Source organism: Physcomitrium patens, chromosome 24 (assembly GCF_059467195.1).
Source record: "Physcomitrium patens ecotype Gransden chromosome 24, ASM5946719v1, whole genome shotgun sequence".
Lineage (NCBI taxonomy): Eukaryota > Viridiplantae > Streptophyta > Bryopsida > Funariales > Funariaceae > Physcomitrium > Physcomitrium patens.
The window spans coordinates 13,565,290-13,572,502 of NC_143433.1; positions in this window are offsets into that span (position 1 = coordinate 13,565,290).

The following is a 7,213-nucleotide window of genomic DNA, read 5'->3' on the forward strand; positions in this document are numbered from 1 at the left end:
AAGGAATAATCAAAATTCATAGTAGATGACAAAGTATGATTACTTTGTCATAATATTAAGACTATTCATTCTTATGACAAATTGGACTATTATAGGCTTAAACCTTTTCCTATTTGTGAGTAAGTCAATCTTGTTGCTTATCAGTTATATCTACCAAAGTCTATGAAGATCTACCTCATATTTCACGTATCTCTTCTTAAACCATATAAGACAGTGAATATCTTAAGAAGAAAAAAAATACCACCTCCTTATATAAAAGTGGATAATAATTAAGAGTTCAAAATAGAATGAAAGTCTTAGATTCAAGGTGGCACCAAAATAGGTTGAAATATCTTGTTCATTGATATAGATATGATACAAAATATGATATTAGATATAATATTTACATCAGAGTAAGCAAAAAATCTTGCAAATGTCAATGAAAATTGAGGCTTTTCATTGACAACATCCATCAAAAGCAAAATAAAGAATAACAAATCTTCACTATAAAAGAAATAAGATCCAAAAAAGATAGCATTCTACTTTCTACCTTTTTTTGTAGCTTCTGTATATTGGTGACATTAAGAACATGGAAAATCAATAATTAGGAGATTCAATTCAACAACTTTTATTTACTGACTTATCAAATAAAACATTGTGATTGTCACAACCTTTAAAATGACATAATCAAGATGAAGATCCTCAATAATGACATATCCTTCATTGAATAGATAGTAAAATATAATGTGTTTGGTATCACGACCTTAGAAAAGACTCTTGATGTTTGATGATTTTATTGAAGATAAAAACAACTCTTGATAATGTTTCAAATATTTTATTTGAAAAAAGTTACAAAAGTCTTAATAATGATCAAATAATAGGATGGTCTTCCTAAACTAATATAGGACATTATTAATGGATGAGATGACTTATCAACCATCTTTAAAAAAAACAAAGATTAGAGTATGTAACAAACATAATTTGCAGCATTTTGAATTTCATCAATATATGAAGATTGCTCCTTATAAAACTCATCTCTAGAAGGGGAGATAATATCACTAATATATATATTTACTTTAATATTTACATATATGATTAAGTAGAAGTAGATAAAAATAAATTTATTTCATAATATTTTTTAGAAAAGCTTCCTTGAAGCTTCATAGACATTTCTTTGACTTTACATGTATTTACAGTTGATTGATAGATTAGAAATTTGGTCAACAAGTTAACCACGTGTTGATAGCTTACAAAACAAGTTAATTATGTAGCATACATATAAAAAACTTGCTTTGTAAGTTAAGATATACGTCTTGGAAAATACATATATCTTAACTTGCTTTGTAAGTTAAGATATACGTATTGAAGTAATAGATGGTTATTTAAGCAAGTTAAGATATACATTTTGAAAAGTCAACATATTTTGGAGGTCCTATAGGATATTGCTACATTACTCCTAATTAAGAATATATATAAAGGCAAGAGTAAAGCCTTTATCAATCTTGTCAATACCTTTCTAGTCTTTAGTCTTGTTTCAAGACTTTTTAGACTTCTTGTCTTTGGCTATAGCCATTCTATTTTAATACCATATCATCTTTGAGTGACTTTCTAGTTCTTTTGAGTGACATAAGAATATATTAAAGATTTCTTTCTTCAAGATTCATATCCTTGACACCTATTCTTTCTTGAAATCATTCATCTTATTTCACAATAGAAGTTTTTTTGGAGCTAAAAAATAACAAAGTCTTAGCCTTATTAAATTTAGGAGCTTGAGTTCTTTTTATAGATAATGACTTTGTCAAAAAATAAGATTTATCCTTAATTAAAAAATTCAAACTTATTCACATTGAAGTAATAGATGGTTGTTTATTGTCTTCTAGAGATATTATGCATGAAATTATTCTTTTAGATGTAGCAACTAGTAGTCATAATAACTTGGTAATATTTAATATGACTAAATTTCCTTCTAATCTATTTATTTTAGAATTATCATGCCTAAAAAAATATAACCTCCAAATAAACTAGATTTCTTATAACATTGATTTTTTTTTATAGTTTAGCTTAATATTTTGCTAGTCGAATAGAAATCAATAAGTCTAACACATTCAAATCTTTATTGATAGGTGCAAAAGCTTTCATGCATGTTGTATGAAGGTAATATTCACCTTTTAATCTAAATTACAAGATGCATGAAAGCTTTTGCATCTATTACAAGATGGCTTCAATTAACAATTACTTATAATTAATGGTTTAAAGTAGAAGTAGTAAGAAACAAGAATAAAAGAAGAACAACAAAAAACAAGTGAAACAAGTACAATCAAGCAATGGTACACTACAAAACTAATCATAATTTATTTATTAGATTTTTATATAGTAAAATATAAAAATAAAAATAAAAAAAAATAAATTTTTAAATAGATATGTATTTTTTTATCTTTTTAATGATATAAAAAATATAAATTTAATTTATTATGAATAAGTTATGATAGATTAAAGATAAAATATAATGAATAAAAAAATTAAGTGAATAATTTTTAACTCAAGGATAATTTGCTATAAAAGATCAAGAATTCAAGCCTCACCAAGGCTCACAAGTATATATGGGTTGTTAAAAGAGGCTACAAGGCCTTAGTCTTATCTTCTTACCTATATCCAAGGTGCTACAACCTATGTAGAACTTGTACATGTCTTTTTACATAAGGACTAGACTAGCTATTAGTCCTCTTATTTTCTACTAATAAAACTTAAATTTTTATATTTTTTACTTCATTATGGTATTCATAAATACCCAATTAGCTTAGAAACCTTAAATTTCCTTCGAATATTGCTTTATTTCTTCATAATAGCTCCCAAGGTGGCAAAACTTAATTTTACCAAAATCTTAAAATTTCTATAAAAATTCCTAAAAATTTTTTAAAAAATTATATGATATTTTTATAATACTATTATCTATTTAAGGCTATATTTTCTTATCTTAGTGATTTTTTTACTCATAAAATTAATTTATATCTACTAAAAATCCTATTTTTTATATAATTAATTAGAAAGACATGAAGTTCTCTTCATGCTTCTTCTAACTACTAATTAATCATTGATAGGATTTTTATAAGTAATATATGTAGATAGAAAGCCGATAAAGAAATTGATCTCAATAATTAATCCTTTATACTTAATAATAAATAAAAATACTAAATTAATTAAGATAATTACTTCTAAGACTTACTAAGTTTTTATTTTTATGAATTTTCTTCCAATAAGACTTTTATAATTTATAAATACTTCTAAGTTCTAGTATATAAGCAAATTATTAAAAAAAACTCTAGTTTTTATTTTTTATATAATTGAATAATTTAAAACTATATTTTTAATTAATCCATTAATTAAGATGCATTGGTAGGATTCACATGTTGCAAAAGAAAGATCAAATTTTTCTATATATACCACATCTATTTTTGATGGAAAAAAGATTTCAAGCAACATTTCAAGAAAATATTGAGATTATTAAGACATTTTTGAAAAGAAGAATATAGATATTCTGGCAAAATATGGTCTATATGATAGTTCCATTGATCTTTAAAGAATTCAATCACCATTTGGACCAATCTATTGCCTATTAAAACCAAGTTGGCTACACTCAAAGAGTATATTGATGAAAATTTGGCTAAGAACTTCATATGCCAGTCTAAATGTCCAACAATGGTTCTTATCTTAATTGTAAAAGAAAATGAATCTTTACGAATATGTGTGGACTATCAAAGATTCAATAAGATTATCATTAAGAATAAGTATCCTTTACTTTTGATTTTAAAACTTCTTAATTAACTCAATCAAGTAAAGATCTACACCAAAATAAATCTACAAGGAACATACAACCTTGTTGCCAATTTTGTTAAAACATGTTTTTATCAAGATTTGATTTCAAGTTCACTTGTCAATAAAAAAAAAAAAAAAAAAATTAGTAGATACTCTTTTTAAACATTCTTATTTTGAATAAAAAAAAGATGTAGCTTTTAATCGACAAAGAATTTTTTTTTTTAAAGTTGAAGCATTTTCATCTTCAAGCAATAAAATCAACATTGATTGTTGATTCAACTTTTGCCAAGCAAATTCAATCAAGTATGTCATTTGATTGTCTTATTTATGACATTAAGAATACTTCTTCAAAGTCTCTTGATACTTTTAAGTTTCAATTCAAAAACAAACTATTGTATTTCAAAGGTTGCTCGTATGTTCTAGAAAAAAAAACATGTTTACATATTCTTTTAGCACATTATTATATTACATGAAGTCTTACTTGAGAATACACCAGGCATTTAATTTTAGAAGGTAAAAGAAATTTACAACATCAAGTTTTAATAACTCTAATAGAATCATAAATAAATTATAATTAAAGCTTAACAAACATAATCAAATATTGATCTTCTTCAATTAAAATTTTAATTAAATTAAAAAAAAAAAAAACAAAGAAATCTTAAAGAACTTCTAAAGAAAATAAAAAGAAATAATAAAGAAATCTATAAAAATAAAAGAAATCTTTTAAAAAAATCCTAAAAAAATCTAAAATTAATTAATAAGAATCTTAAAGAAATCTTGAAGAAATCCAAAAGAAAACTTAAAGAAATTCTAAAAAAATCCTAAAGAAATTTGAAAGAAATCAATAAGAATCTTAAAGAAAATTTTAAGAAATCTTAAAGAAATTCTAAATCCTAAATCAATTCTAATTAGATCCTAAATTCCAAATAATATTCTAATCAAATTCTAAACTATAAACCAAATCTTAATCAATCTCTAAATAAATCCTAACAAAAATCAAATCAAATCAATTCAAACTAATTCTAATCAATTCAAATCAATTCTTGAGCAGTTTTAGAACCTCAATATCTATTCAAAAAATTATTGATCTTACTTAAAATTTTACGAATATCTCAATTTTTTAATTAATAATAAGTACAATAAATTTAAAAATAATTAAACTTACGAAATAAGAGAAAAATATCATAATTCACTTTGGTGTCAACCAACCTCTATTTTTGTCCTTAATGTAGATCTTCCAATAATATTAACTTCTCATTGAATTGTCAACTTGCTTTCAAATTTTTATACATGTCTTAGAAGTCAAATCAAGTATTAGTTCTAATAAAAATAATCTCAATTTAATTAAAAAATTATTATAAATCTTAGATAATCTTATTGGGAATAAAAATCCAATTTCTAAGATCCTAACCTATTTAAACTTCAATAATCTTCAATCCAAATATTTGATTAAGTTCAAATTTACAACATACATTCAATGCAATTATACTCACAACTTCATAAAATTTCACCTATAGATTTCCTACAAAATTCATAAAATTCTCAAATTATAAATCCTATTTTATTTCACAAAACCTAGAGTCATCCAAAATAATCTTGACTTTGCAAATCTCTTATAAAGTCATTACAAACTCAAATTCTACAAAACCAATGCTCCAAAAAACCTTATAAAGTCTTTTTTTAAATTTAATTTTTTAATTTGAAAAAGAACCTTAGAATTATTGTAGGTATAGAATTTTGTACCTTGGGATCTGATTTTGACCCAGATCGACAATTGGTCCTTGTTGGGTATCAATTTTTGTCTTCTTGAAATATTTTTTGCTAAAATTAATTCTTTATTTTTCTAATATTGATTATTTTTCCTTATTAATATTCTTAAAAAATATATAAAAATTCACTTTGGAAAAAGATAATATTTATATTTTAAAATAATAAAAATTCCTTTAGGAATATTAAAAAAAGAATTTCTAATGAATCTTAAACAAACACATGATCAAACTCTAATTAAACCTTAATCAAATCTTAGGTCAAACCTTAATAAAACCCTAATAAAATCCTAATTTCTAGATAAATCTTAGGCAAATTCTAATCAAATTTTAATTAAGTTCTAAACCAAATCTCAAACAAATTCTAATCCTAATCAAACCTTACATCAAATTCTAAGCCTTAATCAAATATTAAACCAACCTTAAATCAAATCCTATAGAAAAATTTAACTTCAACAATTAATGATCAAATTATTGATATCAAATCAAAATTTGTACACTTCTTAATATCTTATTTCAGAATAAGTACAAGAAAGATGAAATTGATTCTACTTACCAATTGAGAAAATTGTAAGATAATCCAATTAAAATGTTGAACTTTTAGTACCAATATTTCCTTCTTGAACTATTGAAAACCTCACAAATTTTACTTAAATATTAAAAATTGAGTCTAGTATCTATATAAAAAATTTTCACTTCAATCTAATTGATAAATCCTTGAAGATCTAAAAAATACTCATTGACCTTCAAATTCAAATTTTTGAGATTTCAACCCACAAAAACCATCACATACTTTAATTTAATTATTCAATTGATCTCAAAATTTGCATACACATTTATAATTAGCACACTAAGACATTACCTAAAATTCAATTGTATATATATCATAAAACTCAAGAAATCCTCAAATTTATAAATATATTTTTATTTTTCAAAATCTAAATCAATTGAGAATATTACTCACTTTAAAAATCTTCTTATAATTCAATATTGATTCAATCGACATAAAATCAATTTAAAAATCTCTCTTCAAGTCTCCTCTTAAATTCCATATTTTAATCTACCAAAGAACTCCAAAGTCGCCATATGGATATGGTTTTATGCCTTAAGGTTTGATTTTGATCCAAGTTGATACTTGGTCTTCTTTAATAATCAATTTTTGATAATTTTAAGTAAATTTTACTTTATCTTATTTTTAATTCTTTCTCAAATATACCTTCATTAATTTCTTATCTCTTTTACTTTGATTTGACTCATTTATGCTTCTATAAAGTAAATAGAAGTACCTTCTATAAAAAAATAGTATTAAGACTAAATCATTTACTGCCTTTTTTTTCATTTATTTTTATTTTTTTACTGCATCTTTCTATTAGGACCTTCTATAATAAAATCCATATTTTTTTATTTTTTACTATATATTTGTATTACAATACAATATCCACCCTCTCTAAATCTGTGTATCTTTTGGTATATACTAAATAATCCAAATCTTATTTGATTCATATTATATTTTTTATGTCTTTATCCAAATCTTCTTCATTATTTTTATTATGAAAGTCAAACCATCTTTTTATCTTAAAAGATTTATGTCTTCAATAAGGTCTTATATATTTATTTCTATTTATCTTTGTTTGAATATTTTTACTTACTTCTTT